General features: G+C 36.5%; 1 long non-coding RNA gene across 1 annotated transcript in view; it reads right to left on the minus strand.

Moving 5' to 3' along the window:
* Positions 1-2,098: 2,098 nt before the first annotated feature.
* LOC144199234 (uncharacterized) overlaps positions 2,099-26,035 on the minus strand; it is a 66,975-nt gene continuing 43,038 nt past the window's right edge. Inside the window, exons 3-5 of the long non-coding RNA XR_013326870.1 lie at positions 19,928-20,059; positions 3,361-3,456; positions 2,099-2,121 (exon numbers count right to left, since the gene is read on the minus strand). This is a non-coding gene — a long non-coding RNA (uncharacterized LOC144199234). The remainder of the gene's footprint in view (positions 2,122-3,360; positions 3,457-19,927; positions 20,060-26,035) is intronic.

Genomic DNA, 26,035 nt, shown 5'->3' on the forward strand with positions numbered 1-26,035 from the left:
TACTCATAATTAGGACTAATTAGGTCCTAATTACCATAAATATCAAAAAAATGCGTATTTTTTTGGGTGGTTAATGGTCCATTGGAATAAAAATATTACTAAAAATATGATATAATTGGTTGTGTCGGCTTAATAAAGTATTAATATGACCCTAGGAAAAAGAAAACCTGTAAAAATAAAACGCATTTGTCAAACTAAAGATTCAATTTGACTGCAGAGATTTCGGTTAACAGCAAAAATGTGGGACAATGTTATTAATATTTTATCATATTTCCAGGTTTACTGTCTTCATTGTCTGCCTTTTCTCACCAGTGTAAAAGTCATCCATCAATAATTCAGATTTGTGTTCAGTAGCATATACACAAATACTATTCATTTATTCATTCGTTTTCTCAACCTCTTATCGTCACAAGGGGCGCCGGAGCCTATCCCAGTCAATTACAATCCCTCAACCGGTGGCCAGCCAATCACAGGCCAGTAGAAGACAAACAACAACTAATCACAGTCGTATCTTAAGACAATTTAGCATCCAATTAGCCTAGCATGCATGTTCGTGGGAGGAAACCAGAATACACGGAAAAAACCCACAAAGCCCAGAGAGAACATACAAAACCTCCAATGTGAACATTGACCTGGTATCGAACCCACGACACCAAAACTGTAAGGCCGACGCGCTATCCACATAACCACCGGTTCGCCCCAGACAAATTTCTACAAATTTTATTTTATTGCTCTGTATCTTTGATATGGGCCTGCTTATGTATATGAAATGCAAACAATGACCTGGTATCTAACCCACGACACCAAAGATGCGAGGCCAACGCAATAACCACTACACCACTGGTCCGCCCTGACACAAATATACATATTTTATTTTAATCATGTATTTATTGGTCTTTATCTTTGAGATAGGCCTACTAATGCATGTAAAAAAATGGAAACTCTGACCTGGCATCTAACCCACGACACCAAAACTGTGAGGCCGACATGCTAACCACTAGTCCACCGGTTTTCCAAGCATTATTTTTTTTAAGTTCATTTATTGATCTGTATTTTTGAGATAGGCCTACTTATGCAAGTAAAAAATGCAAACACTGACCTGGCATCTAACCCACGACACCAAAACTGTGAGCCCGAAATGCTAACCACTACCCCACCGGTTTTCCAAACATTATTTTTTTAAGTTCATTTATTTATTGGTCTGTATTTTTTAGATAAGCCTGCTTATGCACGTAAAAAAACTGCAAACACTGACCTAGTATCGAACCCACGACACCAAAACTGCGAGACCGACACACAACCCACTCAACCAACGTTCCACCCCAAACACAAATACACATTTTATTTTATTCATGTATTTATTGGTCTGTATCTTTAAGATAGGCCTGCTTATACATATAAGATGCAAACAATTACTTGGTATCAAACCCACGACACCAAAACTGCGAGGCCAACTCGCTAACCACTCATCCACCGTTCCACCCCAAACACAAATCCACATATTTCATTTTAATCATTTATTTATTGGTCTGTATCTATGAGATAGGGCCTACTTATACATGTAAAAAAAAAAAACGCCATTGATCGCAACATTTAACAATGTTTAATGACACAAAGTTCGCGTGGCAATCGTTGGTTTGTCCGTGAAAAATGTCCAAAGCGGCGGCGCCAGGCGACTCTTATCGCCAAAAACAGATGGCGAGCATCGATCATGGACAGATAACAGATTTTTGGGGGGATTTATCTCCAAAATGGCTTCACAGGGCCTTGGCTGACTGTATCTTCAAAGCCACAAAAGGCCACAAAAACCGAGGGGGTGCCGCAGTTCGGCTCGACGGGATGGAGATTTCCAGGCAAACTGCTGAGATTGACGATTGGTCTTGGCGAGGATTCGAGGTCACGTCTTTTAGTTGACCTTTCTGGACTTGATTCTTACGATTCGAGGCGACTGACTCACTGTAGGCGGTTATGGTTCTATTTAAAAGTGTGTTCTATGTCCACCTGCTAAAGTCGCGGTGACAAAATGTCAATAAAGTTGACTTGTTCCCTGCCGTCTTCAAGCCGTGGCTGACACGTTCCCGTCAGAGTCATTCATGTGGGTTCATTTGACGTCCCTGTGGACTGACATTTTCCTGACTTCAGCAAAACTGTTTTAACATCCGCTGGCTTGCGATCCTTAACGTGAACCGATGCCGTGTCTCAGACGCGTGTCAACAATCGCCAGTGTTGTTGTTGTTGTTGTTGTTTTAAAAGGCAAACAGTGATTTCTTTGAGATATAAGCTTAATGCGTTCCGGGGCTGAGCTCGTATGTTGATTTACTTGTAACTCAAATGAACGTTTCCCATAGAAATGAACTCAAAAAGACATTAATTGGTTTTAACCCTCTGAAAAAACATCCAAATCAGGATATTGGATTGGAAAAACATTTGTATTTGTTGTAATTTGCCATCTATTAACAAAGTAATAAATAACTGGTAGTTTAATAGTACTAAAATGTGTTTAATAGTACTAAAATTAGACAGATTTTTGTGGAGGGGGAACTCTTTGTCTCGTATCTCAAGATATTTGCACAAAATTTTAGTCGTATCTCAAGATAAATATTTGCTCAAAATTTTACTCGTATCTCAAGATATTTGCTCAAAATGTGTCTCATATCTCAAGATATTTGCTCAAAATTGTATTTGCATCTCAATATAAATATTTGCTCCAAATTTGGCTCGTATCTCAAGATATTTGCTCAAAATTAGTCTTGTATCTCAGAATAAATATTTTCTCAAAATTTGTCTCGTATCTCAAGATAAATATTTGCTCAAAATTTTACTCGGATCTCAAGATAAATATTTGCTCAAAATTTTACTCGTATCTCAAGATAAATATTTGCTCAAAATTTTACTCGTATCTCAAGATATTTGCTCAAAATTTTACTCGTATCTCAAGATAAATATTTGCTCAAAATTTGTCTCATATCTCAAGACATTTGCTCAAAATTTGTCTCGTATCTCAAGACATTTGCTCAAAATGTGTCTCGTATCTCAAGACATTTGCTCAAAATTTGTCTCGTATCTCAAGATAGATATTTGCTCAAAATTTTATTCTTATCTCAAATTGCTCGTAAGTCAGGGCACTTGTATGTTGAGGTACCATTGTATGTACATGGTTTCAGCACCCTGTTGTCAAATTACTGATCAGTGAAATCGCCTACATTAATTCAAGGATATGTTTTTAATAGAATACAACCGTTTTTACCTTTTAGCAGAAATGAATCCCACCCGGCCGGCATGTGTGTAAACTCCATTTTCCATGTCAATTGTTAGCGATTACAACAAAGAAAACAAGAGACAAAGCTAGCTTTGTATTACCTTTCAATCCGTGTACTCCAATCCACTTCAGACTCTCTCAACATCTGACTGTAGTGTTTATGTAGCGCCATCAAGTACAGGTAATGCAGCAATTACCTGTAATAAGATGTAGTCACATTGTCATATAACATCTATTCATATAAAAAAAATATATATACTTCAACCATTATTTCTACAAAAGTTTCAGGAACAAAAAAAAACAAAGAGCACTAAACACAATGGCGATTTAACCATGTTTTTTTACACAACATGGTTAAAATGGCAGTTGACTACAATATAAGACAGAGGTGGCCAAGTGGCGGCCCGGGGGCCAAATCTGGCCCACCGCATCATTTTGTGTGGCCCAGAAAAGTCAATGATGAGTGCCGACTTTCTGTTTTAGGATCAAATTAAAATGAAGAGTATAGATGTATATTAAATTTCCTGATTTTCCCCCTTTTAAATCAACAATTGTCATTTTTTTATCCATTTTTTCTGTTTTTAGTTCAAAAATCATTTTGTAAAATCTTAAAAATATACGAAAAATATTTTCTGTTTTCCACTTTTTTCTGTTTTCCACTTTAATATGGAACATAATTTAAGAAAAAAATATATAAATGAGATCTCCTTACTAAGAGAAAAAAGCTCAAATTAACATTGTTTTGGATCTATAAAAAAACAGAATATTCAGGGTTTTTAATCCAGTTTTTTAATCTTTTCACAAAAAAAAATCTAAATATTTCGAAAATAGTCCAAAGTTTATTAAATTTCCTGATTTTCCCCCTTTTAAATCAAATATTGTAATTTTTTAATCAATATTTTCTGTGTTTTTGCTTCAAAAATCTTTTTGTAAAATCTAAAAATATTTTTTTAAAAATCTAAAATAAACATTGTTTTAGATCTATAAAAAACGGAATATTCAGGGCTAAGCCACTTCTTTTAATTCATTTATTAAAAAAAAATCTGTATATCTAAAATACTCCAATGTATATTATATTTCCTGATTTTCCCCCTTTTAAATCAAATATTGTAATTTTTTAATCAATATTTTCTGTTTTTGCTTCAAAAATCATTTTGTAAAATCTAAAAATATTTTTAAAAAAATCTAAAACAAACATTGTTTTAAATCTGTAAAAAACGGAATATTCAAGGCTTTTAATCCACTACTTTTAATCCATTTATACAAAAAAATCTAAATATTACATCCAAAAAATGGTCCTACCCACATGAAAGTTGACATATAATCAGCCCGCGAACCAACCCGAGTCTGACACCCTTGCTATAAGAGATACTACATTTCCAGGAAGTTCTCTACCAAGTAAAAGTTGTAGAAATATATATACGCGAACGCTTGTAATGGCGGCGTCGGCGGAGGCGGCGGCAAGGGGGCAAGGAGCTGACCGTGCCTGGCTGTCACGAGCAATCAGTGTCTGCAAAGTTAATGGAGAACACAAAACCTATTTAAAAGCTACATTTAACACTTGGCTGATTCCATTACATTGTGTAATTTCCAGGTGTCACATTTCCCCTCAACACGTCTGTCTTAATACTCGACCGAGTAAAGTCTGATTAGTCAGCCTCCACTGGCTTGCCCCTCCCCACCTCTTGGAAAAAAAATGGACTCCACTACACCCAAAAAATATCCTTTTTACACTCTCCTGATAGTGAAAACCTCCTTGAAACTGTTTATTTTTTAAATATATAAGACACACCTTTAAAAGTGCCTTAAAATCATAGAATTTCCATATTTCCCTCATATAAGCCATACCCTTAAAATTGCCTTAAAATTGTGGAATTTGAAAATTTCCCTCATATAAGCCGTACCCTTAAATTTGCCGTAAAAATCATTGTATTTTACAATTTCCCCCATATAAGCCATATCCTTAAAATTGCCTTAAAAAATCATTGAATTTGACAATTTCTCTCATATAAGCCGTACCCTTAAAATTGCCTTAAAATCGTTGAATTTTACAATTTCCCTCATATAAGCCGTACCCTTAAATTTGCCTTAAAATAATTGAATTTTACAATTTCCCCCATATAAACCGTACCCTTAAATTTGCCTTAAAATAATTGAATTTTACAATTTCCCTCGTATAAGCCGTACCCTTAAAATTCCCTTAAAATCATCGAATTCTACAATTTCCCCCGTATAAGCCTTACCCTTAAAATTGTCTGAAAATTGTTGAATTTTACAATTTTCCTCATATAAGCCGTACCCTTAAAATTCCCTTAAAATCATTGAATTCTACAATTTCCCCCGTATAAGCCTTACCCTTAAAATTGTCTGAAAATCGTTGAATTTTACAATTTTCCTCATATAAGCCGTACCCTTAAAATTGCCTTAAAACCATTAAATTCTCCAATTTCTCTCGTATAAGCCGCCCCCTGATTCAGAATTTTCATCCCCCTAATCATGGTTTTAATAGTGAGTACAAATGTCACTTTGAAGGCATAACCTTGATAAAAATACCAGGGTTTTTTTTCACGTTTTATGGAAGATACATTATTTTATTTTTTTATTTCATTCATTGACGTAAAAAAAAAATTAGTTAAGCATCTGTTTATCTTTTCTCAATTTTGAAAATAAATGGTCGCATCATCTTGCATGTTATGGCTGTTTCGTGCATGTCAAGTCGAATTTATGCGCATATAAGCCTTACCTTCAATTTAATCATCTTTTTTTAGCAACAAATACTGCGTATATGCGAGAAAATATGCTAGCAAAAAAGTTTAAGCACCCCTGCAGTAGAGGGCTAAAGATTCAACGCAATTTAATTAAATAAGAATCTTTACAACAAACGAAGTTCACTTAACCAGTAGTACTTCTACCACTGATATTTAATCAGGCGGTTGACATCCTACCGTCGATCTCCATCCACAAAATCAATGCAAGTTAAAGATTCAATCTAAGCTAAACTTGATTTGCAATCTTCGGACTAATTCTCATCATTAAGAAACAATTATCTTATCTTATTTATCTGCTATATTTCCCGATTTCAAAACAGTAGCATTACATTATTTACATTTTCCGAAGTTGATGTCGTCTTGGCGATGGTTCCGCTACGTGAACCCTGAAAATGAAGTCATTTGTAACGTTGAGCCTTGGTTTAATTACGGCAGCTAGCTGCAAGTTATGCCATCTATCAAAGTGTCGATACGTACAAGTGGGGGTGGAATAGGGACCTAATTGATTTTGGAGAAGGGTGATCATAGCCATTGAGCTAACATCGTCTCCGAGAGCGACTCGGGTAGTCGTTAAAGCTGCCGGGCAACTTATGGCAAGGCAGGACGGCAGGCAATGAGATATGGAGCAAATTATACTTGTGTTGTGTTTGTCGTTTTGGTTCTTTTTTTAAAATGGAGGGAATAGAAAGGTTTGTTTTGAGTGAATAAAGTCAGTTGATGTTCTCTAAGGAGTGGAAATTTTAAGGGATGGTGTTAAATTAATTAGATGCGAAAAGGAAAGCTAATAAATGCTAATAATTCTGCTAAAGTGGAAATTATTCAAGTTGTAAGATATTTTTTTAATAACAAAAGGTAACTTTGGAGTTTTTTATTAGGCAATATTTTGGGACATTTTATGCTAATATGAAGAGGATTTAAGTCATATAATGCAGTTTAATTAGGAGACTTTAAAAACTGTTATGCTAATAGTTAGCATTACTTTGTGTGCTTTATTTTAAATGCTTCTTCGGGTAAAATGTAAGATTTTTAAGACCACTTTGTACATTATAGAGTTGAATTTTACAAGCTTTTGAGATTGAGTAAGACAATATTTTGGAACATTTTATCCTGATATGAACAGGATTTAAGTCACAATGGTTTGAATGGAGACTAATCAAAAACTGTTATGCTAATAATTAGCATTACTTTGTCCTTTTTTAAATGTTTCATCAGGTAAAACATAAGATTTTCAAGACTATTTTGTACATTGTAGGGTTGAATTCAACTTACGAATGCCTGGCTGAGCCTTTAAATACATTGCGTCCTGTGTTTGTGTCAAATACAGAAATAGCACTCGTTACTGACTACGCCTTTAAATGCAATGCACCGTATAGTCAGGAAAATATGGTATATATATTTTTTTTCAAACATTGTTTCTTCCCCTTTTTAATAACAACACAAAAAAACGAAAATATAACTACCGTATTTTCACGACTATAAGGCACACTTAAAAGTCTTAAATTTTCTCCAAAATAGACAGTACGCCTTATAATACAGTGCGCCTTATATATGGAAAAAAACTGAAAACCAAAAAGGAAAAACCACCGCTGTCGGATATTAAAAAAAAAAAAAACGCCTGAACTGAAACAATACTGTTAAATATGCAGATCAGCCATCTTAGTTTACAACATCTTCCATCATATAGCTCCTCCCCCACTGCAAGATTGTATACCAAAAAAATCCAAAACATCAACAATGGCCGGTTCTAGAGGTGACTGTGGTGTAGTGAGTGCTTCATTCCTGCAAGTCAATAGCAATTATCGTATTTTCACTACTATAAGGCGCACTTAAAAGTCTTACATTTTCTCCAAAATAGACAGTGCGACTTATAATCCAGTGCGCCTTATATATAGCAAAAATGCCATTCATCGAGGGTGCGCCTTATAATGCGGTGCGCCTTATAGTCATGAAAACACGGCAGTCCAATTTCTATAACATTTTAGCGAACATATTCCCATTTCCAGCGCAAAAAAATCTATATTCATTGCCACTTGTTAACTTCAACGTACATCGTAAATCCTCTTTAATACGATCGTAGCCAGAATTGGCGCTACCAACTGTCCGCTATTATAAAAACCAACGTTTAAAACCACAGCTGTAAGTCACCACCGTCTTCCCGCATTTAATCGCACGTCCGATTACAAATTACAGGTCAAACGGCGTCGATTTGCGGCTGGGCTCCTCCTATCCGAGTCACCGGCCAATAGCGCGCCATGGACGGAGTATATTAAAAGCACCCGAAGGCCCACTAATGATCTCCTCTCCATCAATGCGTAGCTTGCCAGGAAACGTTGCGTACTTTAATTAATGACTCCGAAAGTAACAATCCAGTCGGCCGTATGTTAAATAAAATTAAATCTGTCCCCTGAAAATGTACTCATGCGGTGGGCGGACGCCGTAATTGTGAGCATTAGCGACAACCCGGCGTGTTGTTTAAAAAAGTAGATAGAGGGATGGAAACGTGGTTGTTTTTAACCCGGGTGAAAAGGGGGGTGGAGGGCGGCCATTTGTCATTTCAGCTGGAAGCTATTTTCTATCTTCTGAGTGACTGACTGACTTGGGGGGCCATCCTTAGGGAATTTTGCATTTATCAAATTTGGCCATATCACCTCCGGCAGGAAGATGGAGGATGAAGTTGGACACCTCGGGGTTTGCCTGGGGGGGGGGGGGGGTTTAGTGGATGGATGGTGGGACATATTTGGGGGGAGGGGGGTCGAGAATGCTTGGTTTGTAATGTGGGTATAAAGCAAAAAATAATCATAATAATAATAAAGAGGATTAACAGTATACTGTAATGATGATATTGTGGTTTGAAGGTCTGTTTAAGATAAATGCATTTTTGATTGGTTTTTTTGGAATGCAAGTTGTGTTTCGATTATAGATGGATTTGAGGAAATGGGTGTCAAAATGGAAGCCCGGGGGACAAAAATTGGACCATCGGATTATTTTGGGCGGTCCGAGAAAGTAAATTATGAGTGTGAATTTTGTTTTATGATCAAGTTTTAAAAAGATTAGAGATGTGTAGTTTATTATTTCCTGTTCTTCTCCTTTTGAAATAAAAAAAATTGCAATTTTTTTTAAATGCTAAATTGTATTTTATTTTTGTGCTGTTTTTAGTTCCCAAAAAATTGTAATTGTTTTTAGAACTATAACAAAGTTCTTAGAATCCCATTTTTTAACTCAATATCACATTTAAAATGTTTCTTCTTTCTCTTTTATTTTCAAACAAAAATGCAATATTTACTCTTTGTCCTTTTTAAATAAAAACCTAAAGGTGAAGACATTAAGATGTTATAAAAATACATTTTAAAAATCAAATTTTGCATTTTTTTGTCTTTTTGTGTTTTTTTAGTTCCAAAAACATTTTTGTAATGTTTTAGATATATTCTTTTAATCCTATTTTTTACATAACTGAATATATATGGCATAGGACAGATTTAATATCTGCACTCAAAAATTAAAAAATCAAGTAAAACCATTTTTTCTGGACTATAAGTCGCACCGGCCCAAAAATAGCACAATTAAGAACGAAAAAACATATAAGTCACACTGGAGTATAAGTCGCATTTTGGGGAAAATTAACTTAATAAAATCCTACACCAAAAACTCTATACAGGCAATTTAAAATTAAAATAAACTCGATAACAACCATATACTAACATTACAAGACTGACATACCTGTTAATATCAGTAACGTCATATTTATTAAGAGTTATTCCGAAAACTGTAGCATAAATACATCAATTTCCCTCCAAATTACGAAATCTACATCCCCTCAAACAACTCCCCCAACTCTATCGGTATATAATTTCACACAAAAAAATCGCATAAACTATAAAAAACTACAATTTATAATCCAAAAACTACATTACCCACCTATAAAATATGAAGTATTTTCAAAATTCTACTTCCCCAGAGCTCAAAACGACTATATTTATTTCAATTTAAATGGATAGAGAACACTCTGACCCCTAGCCAATGTCTATCTAATTGCTACTTTAACGTACTACACCATAACTTAAAATTAATGCGCATATGTTTCCCATGAGAAGCATAACATGGAACATTAATTGCACATGTTAAGACTTGGAATGCATGTCTCTGTGCATCTTGCCAGTTTGACACACATTGCACTTATAAGCCAACAGGATTAGTAATGAATGCCTAGAGGGAGAATTTCAATATGCATGCTATCCAATGAGTGTGCGTTAACATAGCATGCGCTACATTCAGCTCAAATCAGAGACAGGAATGATAATATTTCTATTAAACTTAACCCTGCGGGTCTGATGAAATGGAAGTTTGCCAACTTGGTGGTAGCAAATGGACGACATGATGTTTATTTTTGGTGATTAAAAGTGTTAAACTGGGTACTGTAATTTCTCGCATATAAGCCGCTTCAGAGTGGGTGTTGCAGAAGATTGGATACATATAAAAAAGTGCATCCGTTAATAGTACATGTGAAATATAAGCAGAAAAAAATGACTGAAGTATTAATATACTCATCACTCATCATTAGAGTCAGAAGTTTAAAGTACAAAGTAAAAAGGAATGTATTAAAAAATATTAAAATGTCATTTAAAAAAGATAGGGCTGTAAAACACCAAAAAAAATAAGAGTGGACAGAGCTACTGACACTGGCTTTTGCATGATGGCGCCATCTTGGAAAAAAAAATGAAATTAAAATAAAAAAATATTTGGACATTGTCGGCGGGCCGGATTAAAACATCTCACGGGCGGGATGTGGCCCGCGGGCCGTAGTTTGCCCAGTGCTGTTCTAGAATTTACTAGGATTTTTTTTATCATTTTCGAGGACATGACTTTTTATATTTCTTATATTACTTATGAGTGTTTTTACTGGGAAAACGCACTTTGTGGAGTAGCACCACCAATTTTGTGTATGATGACAATAAATACTTTTGATTGATTGATTTGATTTGAAAATTTGTTTTATTTTTTGGTTGAATTTCGTTCATAGGCATCAAAATATATTTTTTAGTATTTTATCTGGCTAACTTTTTTCTATTTTGAAAAAAATCTGTGTTTAGTGGATGTCAAGTCTAATTTATGCGCATATAAGCCGTACCCTCAATTCAGTCAGCATTTTTTTGCAGTTTTATGTGAGAAAATATAGCAGATTTCAGTTTTGCATGACAAGATTTGGGTAAAAAAAATCATTTGTGTTCTGGCTTTTTAACCTTTGAGGGCAAATAGGAGTCTTTGAATGACTCAGCCTTCGACCAATTGGAGCGTGACGTCGTCCAATTGAGTCATTTTCCAAAGACGGAAGATTTTGGTCTACTGCATTCAAACCAAATGTCGTCGTGACTCAGTCGAAGCCCTCGTGTGACGTCAGGTGCAAATGTTTCACCGCTAAGTGGCTAATACAGCTGCAAGTCCAATTCGGTTCTTGCAAAATTGAAAAAGCCATCTTGAAAATTGAGTAGTTATTTAAAATGGTAAAAAAAAATCTCGTTTTTGACCCTCGCAAAAGCAAATATGAATATTCAAAAGATTAAAGAATTTTAAAAATGACAAACATTGTAAAAAAAATGTAGAAAATATGAATTTTCATTAAGTTTTTGGCAGAATTTTTTTTAGAAAATATAAATTTTCATTAATTTTTTTTGCGGAAATATTCATTTTTTTATTAAATATTAAACTGGCCGCCAATTCAAGCTGGGCTAGGCTCCAGCACCCCCTGCTACCCTTGTGACTATCAACGGTTCAGAAAATGAATATTAAAAAAAAAAAAATCAACAAAAGAAATATAGTCCCTACCTAATTTTTAATATTCATTTTCTGAACCATTGATGACTTGCAAGGGTAGCAGGGGGTGCTATAGCCTAGCCCAACCTGAATTGGTGGCCAGTTTAATATTTAAATTTAAAAAAATTTAAAAATTTAAATTTCCGCAAAAAAACCTAATGAAAATGTGTAATGTTTTCTCCATTTTTTTCAATGTTTGTAATCCTAATTAAAGTATACTTAACAAATAAAAGTATTTAAAGTTAGTTCTTGCATCCTTTAAAAAAAATAAGCGGCTTATATGCGAGAAAAAAACTCAAATCAACTCAAATTAAATAAATTATAATATATTAAACCCACTATTGTTAAATTCTCCATATTTGGTTGATTGAGTATAAAAACAAGTGATCAAAACTGGTCTTCACAATTTGAACCCAAATTTGTCAGTTTATCTTAAATAATGGATCTATTTTAAAGACTGTTATGATTTAAAACGCCATTTTTTTTCATTCATTTTAGTTTCATGGAAACTCAAAAGCGCAGAGCATCATTACTCTTCTCCGAGCTCTCGGTGGAGGTAATCATTGTTGCCCTTACCTGACAGTTGCTATGACAACAAGCTTAGTTTGAGCCGCCGTCTTTTTGGCTGCTCTTGGGTGACCAATTTTCCAACGCGCTAAAAACGCAGGTCTGCAAATAACGGGGGAACGTGGTGAAATGAAACAATACAAGTAGTCAATTGGGTTTGCTCGGCTTTGACGGCGATGACGTTTTTGCAAGGAAAGTGGTTGGGGGCGCTAGATAGCTGTTTAAAATGAACAATTTTAGGAGGTTTGTTGGTCAAAATGGTGGCAATAAAACGTATGGGAGTTTGTATTGAGGGAATATCGTGTTTTTTCGTATAAACAATGTTCATTTTAGCTTTTTTTAAATGTATTTTTAGATTTTACAAAATGATTTTTGAACTAAAACTGAAAAAATGAATTAAAAAATGACAATTATTGATTTAAAAGGGAGAAAATCAGGAAATTTAATAGTTTTTAATAGATCTAAAACAATGTTTATTTTAGCTTTTTTTAATATATTTTTAGATTTGACAAAATGATTTTTGAACTAAAAACACAAAAAAATGATAAAAAAATAACAATTATTGATTTAAAAGAGGGAAAATCAGTAAATATAATATAAATCTATACTCTTCATTTTAATTTGATCCTAAAACAGAAAGTCAGCACTCATGATTTACTTTCCTGGGCCGCACAAAATGATGTGGCGGGCCAGATTTGGCTCACGGGCCGCCACTTTGATTTTTTTTTTTTATAAATAATTTTCAAGAGCTGTATTAAAATCCCTGAATATTCCATTTTTATAGATTTAAAACAATGTTTATTTTAGCTTTTTTTTCAAATATATTTTTAGATTTTACATAATGATTTTCTACCAAAAAACACCCAAAAAATGATTTAAAAAATTCCAATTATTGATTTAAAAGGGGAAAAATCAGGAAATTTAATATACATCTATACTCTCCATTTAAATTTGATCCTAAAACAAAACTCACTCATAATTGACTTTCCCGGGCCACGAAAAATGATTCAGCGGTCCAGATTTGGCCCGCGAACCGCCACTTTGACACATGTGATCCAATGTGTAACAAGTTTTTCTATCCGAAATGGCGTCGATAAAACGTATTGAAGAATTAATGCAAAAAAAAAATCCCTTGAAGGCAAAAGTGAATATAGTAGTCCCTGACAAGTAGAAATCTTGCAGCCAATCGGTGTGTATGATTCATGTGATGGTAATGTGTGTTTAGCGTGGTGCAGCCTCAGCAGCATGTAACATTTATTTATCTCCACCCCCCCCCCCCCCCTCACCCCGAGAACACGGCCCTGACAAGCTGCCGTACTGACGATGAAGAACGTTCGCTGCTGACGCTGATCTTTTTTCATTTTTTTTTTTTTTATGCTCCGCCCCCCCCACGGCGCTCAACGGGAAACATCTCGTATTTCCTCAGGTGCTTTGACGACAAGTAACCAGCTGCGATGGCAAAACTGTTCTGGATAGTTTTTTTTTTGAGCCGAGAAGGACGGATATTGAATATAACTCACTTACTTTGGCAAAATCATTTTTTATATACGAGTATTTTGCATTTTTTTGGCTGTGTGGGTTTTAAACGATGAGTATAAATGGAGGTGGAAAAATAGGGGGCTTGGTGGGGAACCCAGGGGGACACCATGGGAAAAAAAACAGAAGTTTTAGATGAAAATTGATGTCTAGTCCTAATGTATGGGTGGCGAGAGTTGATTTAAAAAGAATGGCCAATAAGATGCATTGATTTTTACCAAATTTGGCAACAATAACATTAGCTTTTTGCGCTATAAAAGTGATATAATAAAAGAATGGCTGATGAGAGTTGATGTAAAAACAATGGGCAACAAGATGCATGGATTTGAGCAAATTTGGCTACATTAATGTTAGCTTTTTACACAATATAAGGGGTATTAAAAAAGTATGGCTGGTTAGAGTTCATTTAAAAATGGCCAAAAAGATACATGGATTTGACCAAATTTTGCTATATTAACGTGGGATTTTTGCACAATGAATTAAATGAATAAAATTTAAAAACAATGGCCGATTAATTGGATGAATTTTGACCATATTTGGCCAAATCAATGTTAGCTTTTTGCACAATAATAGTGAAATTAAAAAAGTATGGTTGGTGAGAGTTCATTTAAAACAATGGCCAATAAGATCCATGATTTTTGACCAAATTCTGCGACAATAATGTTAGCTTTTTGCACAATAAAAGTAGTATTAAAAAAGTATGGCTGGTGACAATTCATTTAAAAACAATGGACAATAAGATGAATGGATTTGACCAAATTTGGCTACGATAATGTTAGCTTTTTGCACAATAAAAGTGATATTAAAAAAGTATGGCTGGTGAGAGTTCATTTAAAAACTATGGCCAATAAGATGAATGCATTTTTACCAAATTTGGCTACATAAACTATCTTTTTTAACAATATAAGTACAGTTGGTGAGAGCGCATTTTAAAACAATGGCCAACAAGATGCATGGATTTTTGACCAAATTTGGCTATGTTAATGTTAGCTTTTTGCACAATAAAAGTGATAATAAAAAATTACGGCTGGTTCATTTAAAAACAATGGGCCATCGATTTTTACCAAATTTGGGTATGTTAATGTTAGTTTTTCGCAAAATAAGTGATATAAAAAAGTCAAAAAAATCTACAAAAATGTAATTTCAGTGTATTCCCATTGAAGGCCTGTTGTTTCACCATCAGAAGTGAATTAGTCAGTCCAAAAATGCCACACAGTAGTTAAAATTCCACTTAAAAACCCTTCAAATCATTAACACCTAGTCCCTATTGCATAATCCTCCACGTTTACACACAAGATTAAATTTTCCAGCCAGGTGCTACGTACAAATGTGTGTTCTTGTAAAAAAGATCTGTAGTAGCAGAACAACCATTGACGCTTCACCCGGCTGAACATCGCTCAGCACACGCCCCTGGCAGGACACGAAAAAAAAAAAAAACAGCGGTGTTGCTTCTTCCCGTTGTTCTGACAGGCGGAACGTCTCATATTTTAGTCCGTCCCAGCGCCGATTCTTCACTTTCCCGCGTCCCGGCACAGATGCGTTGGCCCCGGGATGCAATAATAGTCTGTGACAGGGCCTTTTCCCTACCCGCCTTCGGGCCGTTTAGTCACGTACGTCTACCAAGCCCCACCCCCTCCTCAGACCTCAATCCCCGCCCCCCAACTACCGCCATTTCTCCTTCTAGTCAGCTGTCAATCACCCAAACGGCCACGCTGAGGTTGGCAGCAACTGCTGGTGCTCCTAGGCCCCTCGCCACATGTCGTAGCTCCGCCCCCACGCCCTCACCGACGGTCGACGACCGATCGTATGTGACATTTTGAGGGCCGCGGACCGCCGCGGCGGGGCGGCGTAAACAACCTCTGACGGCAACGGTACACGGCGGCGGCGGAAAAGTGCTTCTATTTATAGTATCGCCGCTTGGTTTGTCGGAGAGGATGAAATATGAATTGAAAATGTAGCATCACTTATATGACGTTTCTTATTTTGATATGTTGGGTAACTATGTTTGCTCGGGTGACGAACTGGATATTGCCCAGATCATATCATATCATGGTTTTAGAGTTCTAGTTGGTTCATTCATTCATTTTCTGGACATGTTTTTCCTCACAAGGGTCATGGGGTTAGGTGGGGCCTATGCCAGTTGATACCCTGAATTGGTGACCAAACGTCCGGGCGACCAAACGTCCGGGCGACCAAACGTCCGGGCGACCAAACGTCCGGGCGACCAAACGTCCGGGCGACCAAACATCCGGGCGACCAAACGTCCGGGTGACCAAACGTCCGGGGCGACCAAACGTCCGGGGCGACCAAACGTCCGGGGCGACCAAACGTCCGGGGCGACCAAACGTCCGGGCGACCAAACGTCCGGGGCGACCAAACGTCCGGGGCGACCAAACGTCCGGGGCGACCAAACGTCCGGGGCGACCAAACGTCCGGGGCGACCAAACGTCCGGGGCGACCAAACGTCCGGGGCGACCAAACGTCCGGGGCGACCAAACGTCCGGGGCGACCAAACGTCCGGGGCGACCAAACGTCCGGGGCGACCAAACGTCCGGGCGACCAAACGTCCGGGCGACCAAACGTCCGGGCGACCAAAACGTCCGGGCGACCAAACGTCCGGGCGACCAAACGTCCGGGCGACCAAACGTCCGGGCGACCAAGCGTCCGGGCGACCAAACGTCCGGGCGACCAAACGTCCGGGCGACCAAACGTCCGGGCGACCAAACGTCCGGGCGACCATCGTCCGGGCGACCAAACGTCCGGGGGACCAAACGTCCGGGGCGACCAAACGTCCGGGGCGACCAAACGTCCGGGAGCCTAGAATCAACTGAGATCGACTCCGGCACCCCCAACCACCACAATGAGGATGAATCAGTTCCGAAAATAAGCTGAGACTAATTTATGATAGTCTAATAATGTAATTTAGGAAAACCCATTTTTTTACCCAGAATTCCCTCTTCCACTATTGCATCCCTTCATTTTTTACATAACCAAGTCTTCTTCATCATCATAAAAATGTCTTGCCCCGCAGCCGTGAACTTTTCTATTCTCTTCTTGATTTGCTCGACGATAAAAAATCTATTTTCCACAGAGTTAAGATGAAATTTGACGGGCCGTCAAACGGGCGCCGGCCGTTGCAGCGTTGGGCTCCGGGCAAAGTTCTTCACTTATAGATACGGCGCCCCGTGTATCGTATCCATTCCAAAACTCAGCCGGGGTGGGTCGCGAGGGGCCGGCAAGATAAGCAGAAGCCATATTGAAATATTCAGCAGGCGGCCAGAAAACAGAGCGAGTGTTATGTTGACGGTGTGAGATGGACAGCGGAGGTGCGAGGCGTCCAGGGGGCGGGGCTACGTAAAGCGCAGAAACAGATGATAACGGGTGTCTTAACGAATCCTCTGAAAGCTTCCTGTGGTTAGTTCACTGACATCCTGTACGATTCGAGGTCAGTCATTATCGGCGGGCTTTAAATTTAGCGTCTGTTTTGGTTGTACGTGACCGTGGTGTGGATTTTTTGGTCGGTAGCCTCGGTTTCAGATGGATTTGGGTATGAATCTGTCGCTATTGGGGAATTAAAGCATGTAGAAAGTGTATTTTTCAAACTATATGTAGCATGTATATATGCTTATTCTTATTACAGTGGTATCTCGACATACGAGTGCCCCGACTTACGAGTAATTTGAGATAAGAGTAAAAAAAATTGAAAATGTTTATCTTGAGATATGAATTAAATTCAGAGCAAATTTATCTTGATACGAGTCAAATTTTGAACAAATATTTATCAGAACAAATATTTATCTTGAGATATGAGTAAAATTTAGAGCAAATGTTTATCTTGAGATAAGAGTCAAATTTTGAGCAAATGTTTATTTTGAGACACGAGTAAAATTTAGAGCAAATATTTATCTGAACAAATATTTATCTTGATATGAGTAAAATTTAGAGCAATTGTTTGTCTTGAGATACGAGTAAAATTTAGAGCAAATATTTACCTTGAGATACGAGTAAAACTGAGTAAATTTATTTAGAGATAAGAGGAAAATTTAGAGCAAATGTTTATCTTGAGATACGAGTAAAATTTATAGCAAATATTTATCTTGAGATACGAGTAAAATTTTGAGCAAATATTTATCCTGAGAACCTGTCTCATTTTAGTACTATTATACCTATTTCAGTACTATTAAACCACTACTCATTAGTTACTTTGTTAAAAGATGTCGAATAAGAACAAATAAAAATGTTTTTTTCCGATCTAACATCCAGTTTTTGCTGTTTTTCCAGAGTGTTGGAACCAATTAGTTCATTTTGAGTTAATTTCTATGGGAAACATTCATTTAAATCACAAGTAAATCAACATACGAGCTCAGTCCCGGACCGCATTAAACTCCTATCTCAAGGTACCACTGTATATCCCATTAAGCACAATTCCCGCCAACTTTCTCTTCACTTTGCGCAACACTCGAGATCACTTTCATAGAAATGACATCATCTTTTCCAGGCGGGCATCTCATCTCACTATTTAAGCACGATAGCGTGTCGTGAATACTTTGAAGGCCTTGTTTTTTAGTGAGTCCCTCCGACAGTGTGCATTAGACATTAAAAGCTCGCCTTCTCTAAAATAGGCCTCCGAGCATTAGGAGGCGCCGTCCTGTTTTAACTGTAATGGGATGGAGAAGAAAAAAATAAAAATGGAAGAACGGCGTCCTTTGTTGCCTGATGGTTTCCAACGCCACGGCGCATCGGCGCCGAGGAGCTCGGGACTTCAGAGGAAGCTCTTGAAGTGCGACTTCAACTGAGCAGAAAAGTAACGGAGGCCGTGTGAGGCTTCTTCGCCGGTACCCGGGGAATTGCCGCTGTTTTTCCAGTGGGGTCGAAATAAGTAGCGACTGTACAAACTTGGCGGGAAGTGGCGTGGTGTGGCGTGGCGTGGGGGCGGGGCACAAAACAACAAAAAACGGAAATGGAAAATGCAATTAATCAAGAATAAGTATCTGTTTTTTAATATCTTTGTGGAGATGTTTCCTGTTGAGGATATCACTATTTGAAGGGAAACCATTTGAGTTTTTGGTAGAATTTATTTTCATGTTGACTTCTACGTATCTATGTGGACTACCGTATTTTCACCACTATAAGGCGCACCGCATTATAAGGCGCACCCTCAATGAAAGACATTTTTCCATATACAAGGCGCACTGTATTATAAGGCGCACTGTCTATTTTGGGGAAAATTTAAGACGTTTAAGTGCGCCTTATAGTGGTGAAAATACGGTAATTGCTATTGACTTCCAGGTATGAAGCACTCACTACTACACAGTCACCTTTAGAGCCAGCCATTGTTGATGTTTTGGATTTTTTTGTGTCAAATCTTGCAGTGGGGGAGGAGCTATATGATGGAAGATGTTGTAAACTAAGATCTGCACATTTAACCGTATAATTTCAGTTCAGGCGTTTGTGTTTTTTAAATTTCCGACAGTGGTGGTTTTTCGTTTTTGGTTTTCTGTTTTTCCCATATATAAGGCGCACTGGATTATAAGGCGCACTGTCTATTTTGGGGACAATTTCAGACTTTTAAGTGCGCCTTATAGTCGTGAAAATACGGTATTACTTATTTTTGTTGACTTGTACTTATCTGTGTTGAGTTCCACATATCTATGTTGACTACTTATTCACGTATTACTTATTCATTAATTATTTATTTAATGTCTTTATCTGTTCATTTCTTTGTTTGTTGTTATATGTGCACTTCCCTACTTGTTTATGTTTTTGACTCATTATGGGACTACTTATTTCTTACTTATTATTTATTATTCTTCATAATTTATTTGTTAGTTATTTGTACACGTCGTAAGGAAGCTTTAAATATCATTGTACTTATAATTTAGAATATAGTTCTAATATACTCAAATTTAATCTAAATATGACAAAAAAAGCATTCAATTCAATTATTTTTTTCATTTTTGTCCTCCTTTTTTGTGTTGTGTTTTCTTACCTCCGTCCATTGTCTTTTTTCCTCCAAATCCTATTCTGCCTTCCAGGCTACTGTCATCTTTGTTATGATCGTAGAGGGTGAGGATGCAAAGCCAATGTGCAGCTTGGAAATAAAACCGGCGGCAAATGGAAGCTGGTGAGAGGAGAAGACAAAAGAAAACAATATTGAAGAAAAACATCCTCCAACCTTAAAAGTACAAAAACAAACTAAACAACATCAAATATATATTTGTTCTTAGTATTTGTACTTATTTATTTTCTTGACTATTGATTTATTGATTATGTATTTATTAAGTGTTATTATTTACTGTCAGTTTGTTTGTTGTTGTTATTGTGCACTTTGTGTTGACGCTTTAAATTGAATAACTTTATTGTAAAATGACAATAAAGTTATTCAATTCAATTCCAATGCAAAAAACTCTGCTCTATTTAATAATGGATTATTTATGTTTGTTTATTGTTATTTATGCACTTCCCTCCTTATTTTCTTACTGATTTATTGATTATGTATTTGTTATTATTTACTGTCTGTTTGTTTGTTGTTGTTATTGTGCATTTTATGGTGAGTCTTTAAATTGTAATACACTTATAAAATGACAATAAAGTTATTCAATTCAATTCCATTGCAACAGACTCTTAACAGGCCTATTTATTATTTGATTATTTATATATTTGTTTATTGTTATTTATGCACTTCCCTACTTATTTATTTTCTTAACTACTGATTTATTGAAGTTTTTGTTATTATTTACTGTCTGTTTGATGTTATTATTGTGTACTTTGATTTGAGTCTTTAAATTGTAATACAAAATGACAATAAAGTTATTCAATTCAAATCCAATGCAACAGACTCTGCTCTATTTATCAATGGATTATCTATGTTTGTTTATTGTTATTTCTGAACTTCCCTACTGATTTATTGACTATTTATTTATGAAGTGTTATTTTTTTACTCTCTATTTGTTTGTTGTTGTTATTGTGAGCTTTGTGTTAAGTCTTTAAATTGTTATACACTTATATAATGACAATAAAAGCATTCAATTCAATAGAATTCAAACACAAACCCTCTCCAAACTTACTTCCCCTTCAAAATAAAATATGTATGCTCTGCAGCAAAGGGACCGAGAGCCTACCCAGACGGAATTCAAGGTCAGGGAAGAAGGAACAATGGAACGGGTGGGTCAAAAGGGTCTTTGGATGTTAAAAGACCACCACTAAAAAGTGAGAATGGACATTGAAGGTCAGCCATTTTGTCGTTATTGGAGAATTTGCGTCTCCTCAAGCAGCGACGACAATAATTGCCAATGCCGCATGTGACGAGCGATCATCGGCAACGCGACTAGCGATGTTGGAGTTAATGAGGCGGCGGAAAATGGAGGTTTGAGGTCGATGGAGGCGGGAATACAATGAGCCTACAGGGGGAGGTTCCTCCAAGAACCCTAATAGAGCCAAAAAAAAGACATTGCACCAAATGGAAAGCTGGAAATGGTCCCGGTGTACCAAAAACTCGTATTTTTCTACCTTAATTTTTATTTTGACGGTTGGGGATGACGCCATGGGATGCCGACACGCTTTTAAATCATTAATAGAAGACGAAAAATCCTGTCAATCATTGGAAATGGTAAAAAAAAAAACACCAAAGATGGAGAACATTGCAATTCTAATGAAGGCTGATAAGGTCAATTGAAAGGCATTTGTTTTTGTTAAAAATATGTTTTTAAATGTTTTTAATGGAGATTCTAGGAATTTTTGCATTTTTACGTTAACTCCTCGATAGCCATTCACAGGAATTGATGTCCATTTTTTTTAGTTTTTTTTTCTTGTGTACACATGCATTTCTATAATAGGAAAAAAAAGTTTAATAAACATAAAAATTGCATTTTATTTCTATCTTTTAATCCTGGAGCAGGAATATTGTACATTATTTCACATTCTTGGTCCATAATTTCTCAGAAAATAGGCAAAGAAATAAATGATTGATTTCCTAAACTAAAATATGTTTTTAAATGTCTTCCAGAAATGCCATTCATGATGTCCAATTTTGTTTCGTTTTCGCTTTGTGTCCCTACGAGTTTCCCTTCCTCACGTTACCAACTGCATGTACTTATGTAATCAGCCCACTGTCTATTAAAACCCGTGTGCTGGTTAGTCATTGTCGGATCGTCTGCTTTGTTTCCTCCACGTTCCAATTCGAGTTTTGAACTCCTCCTTGATCGCATTTTTATTTAATTACGCTTTCTTAAATAAAAGAAAATAAAAAACACAAGTTAACCAAGGTCTCGACACGAATAATGTCATAAAAGGTCACTTTAATTGTCCAAATGTAAGATTTAGTAGATTTATAGTTAATTGCCTGCCTGCTGAAATGAGTTGAATCTATTTTAATAAGATATTATTCGTGTTGAGAGCTTGGTTGACTTGGGGTTTTTTTTTAATGAAAGCGTGATTGGATACAAATGCAATTAAGGTGGAGTTTGAAACTTCAATTTTTAAAGTAGGAGGGGTTTCACGAAAAGGGCAAGGAGTTGATTAAATAATAAAATTAAACTTGATGGGAAGACAGGGAAAAGAGGACCATAAAATATGGAGGAAACAAAGCAGATGATCCGACAATGACTACCCAGCACACGGGTTTTAATAGACAGTGGGCTGATTACTTAAGTACACGCAATTGATTACGAAAGGAAGGGAAGGACAAAAGGACACAAAGCGAAAACCAAAAAATTTGGACATCATAAATGGCTGTCAAGGAGTTAACGTAAAAGTGCAGAAATTTCTGGAAGACATTTTAAAAACATATTTTACTTCAGAAAATCAATGATTTTTGCCTATTTTTTGAGACATTACGAACCAAGAAAGGAGAAAAATAATTATTTTTTATTTTTTTTATTCCTAGAATAGAAATAAAATGCCTGTTTTTTTTCTCTAGATGCTAAATGAATTTATTTATTTATTTTTATTACTATAATAAAATTTCCAAAGTAACATTTTTAATAGTTCTTACTCGGACAATAAGATGTTAAATTTTCTCCTTTATTAAAACGCTAAAGAAAATTTTAGTATTGGCCAATATCGCGGGAATTATCTTAATTAAATGTAATGAATAATAAGTCATTTTTGCTGAAATAATGTGTGTGCATTTAAAAAAAAAAAGTGTAAGTTGTAAGCGTACATGTTTTTAGTTAATTCAGCAACACAATGGCCTCCGGATTTATTAACGGCTGCACGTAGCCGGTTAAGGGAATTTGGATCCAATTAATTAAAAGCTCATTAAGGATTCGCTGAGCTGGATGAGATGGACATGGTATGGATGGAATAGGAATGAATTAGGAAAGGGAACGTTATGGCGTGCAAATTGTTATTATTCTTCCTTAATAGCAGCAAACATAATAATTGCTTATGTCGTAATACGTGTGTTTGTTTCTATAATTTTGCTGAAACGCAAAAGTTGTTAAATTGTTGTCTTAGCATGAAAACTAAAATCTTTAGCGCGTAAAAAACTTAAAATAAAGTATAGAACTGATTTTGGGTGGATTATAGTAAGTTTTTCTTACTGTATGCTATGTTCTTTTTAAGTAATATTAACATTTGTCATTTTTTTATTCATTTTCTGAACTAGTTATCATCACAAGGGGTGCTGGAGTCAATCCCAGCCAACTAGAGCACCCTGAAGTCAGCTGGGATAAGCTCCAGCACCCTCCTGTGAACTTATTATATTCACAAGGGGTGCTGGAGTCAATCCCAGCCAACTAGAGCACCCTGAAGTCAGCTGGCATAAGCTCCAGCACCCCCCCTGTGAACCTCTTATGATCACAAGGGGTGCTGGAGTCAATACCAACCAACTACAGCACCCTGAAGTCAGCTGGGATAGGCTCCAGCACCCCCTGTCAACTACTTATCATCACAAGGGGTGCTGGAGTCAATCCCAACCAACTAGAGCACCCTGAAGTCATCTTGGATAAACTCCAGCACCCCCTGTGAACTTCTTATCATCACAAGGGGTGCTGGAGTCAATCCCAGCCAACAAGAGCACCCTGAAGTCAGCTGGGATAGGCTCCAGCACCCATCCTGTGAACTTCTTATCATCAGAAGGGGTGCTGGAGTCAATCCCAGCCAACTAGAGCACCCTGAAGTCAGCTGGGATAGGCTCCGGCACCCCCCCCCCCTGTGACCTTAGTGAGGATAAAGTGGTTCAGAAAATGAGATGAGATTAATTTTTTGGTTCAAGGTTTTTATGTTTTATACATTTGATCTTTTTTCGTTTTAAAAATTATTTTATTTTTTTCCAAATTCTATATGAACAAACATTCTATATTTCATAAACATTAATATCCATAATACATATGGAAACTGGCAAAAAATAGCTAAATCCACATAGATGAAAAAAGACCTATGTTTTTCATAAATATGAATAATATTAATATTAGAAATACATATGGAAGAGCCCCAAAAAATAGCCAAATCCACACACCTGACGCCAAATCATCTGAGATCATCCCTTGTTCACCCTTGAACCAAAACGAGGACAAGCCCCATACCTAAAAATAACCCACTAGCGCTCATAAAGCTGACCAATTAAACGCTATGTTGCGCCGTGCTTAATTGCTACTTGACATTTGTAAGCGCACTCGGGTGTTTACGCCACGTAAACACAAAAAGTTCACGCCCACACAGTGAGCACCTTTTCAAATGCGTAAAAACAGTTCCAACAAGGCATTTTATCACAAAAAAATCCCCAAAAAATAACACAATTTCCATAAAATTGCACCTTATATTTACATGTACAGTGTTCCCTCGCTACTTCGCGGTTTAGCTAGCGTGGACTCAGAGCTTCGCAGATTTTTTTGGGAAAAAAAATACAAATATTACATTGAAAAAACATATTTTAGTTTTTTTTTTGTTATAACATGAATTTCACTCTCTCTACCAGTATTCTATATGGTGTATCGTAAAAAGGGGGGTAAAAAAAATAAAAAAAAATATTTAAAAAAAAATGTAAAAAAAAATGTAAAAAAAATGTAAAAAAAAAAAATGAAAACAAAATTTTTTTTGAATTAAATTCAAATTAAGCATTTTTGAAGGGGAATCCCTACTTCACGGAAATTCTCCATTAACAGCATAACCGGGGGAACACTGTATTGACCCAAACCTCCTCAAAAAGTCCATTAGCTCAATGCTAACACCCAATGCAATTCCCCATAGAGGAGCTAACCAACGTTCCATAATCCTCACTTTTCAACCTGCCTTTTTTATTGAAAAATCTAGATTTTTGACGCAAATCCGACCCGGCGGGATCACAATTACGGAATCAGTTCTTCTTAAAATGGACAAGCCGCTATCTATGTAACGCTATACGAGGCAATAAATTGGTAGAGCAGATGATGGGAATAATATGCAAAACGGCGGGTCTGCCAGGCCCGCTAAAGCGGCCCTAATTGCTCTAAATGAAACGAGGGCCGTTAAACGAGAGCGCTGCTCCGCCGACCCGCCGGTGGAAAAGCGCCAACGTGAATTCTCACTATTGATTCAGCCTTTTACTTTTATTGTCCCTGACTACATTAGTTTACTGTGTCATCATTCATATTCATGCCAGAGTTGCTGCTTTCCATACGTCTGCGATAGCCTTTGAGCAGTTTCACCTGACAGCTTGCAAGTGATTAAATCAAGTTGAGGAGATTTTGGAGGACCATTTTTTTGGGCCGATAATGCGCAGTGAGACTTATATATGGATCGATATTGGTTCCTCAGGGTATGAAATTCCCTCTAGCAGAGCTCTGTCTATTTAATGTATAACATAACTCCTAACTACTACAACAGTTCCGTCTGGTGGAGGTATAAAACAATTCCCATAATACTGCTACTATTACTACCACTACTACCACCACTACAACTACTACAGTTCCATCTAGTAGATATATAGAACAATTCCCATACTACTACTGCTATCACTAGTATTACTATTACTACTATTACTTCCTGTACTACAACCAATACTATGACTATTACTACCATTACTACTATTACTGTTACTACCACTACCGATACTACTATCTATTACTATTACTACTGATACTACTATTGTTACTACTACTACTACTACTACTACTAC

The sequence above is a fragment of the Stigmatopora nigra genome, chromosome 7 (assembly GCF_051989575.1).
Source record: "Stigmatopora nigra isolate UIUO_SnigA chromosome 7, RoL_Snig_1.1, whole genome shotgun sequence".
NCBI lineage: Eukaryota > Metazoa > Chordata > Actinopteri > Syngnathiformes > Syngnathidae > Stigmatopora > Stigmatopora nigra.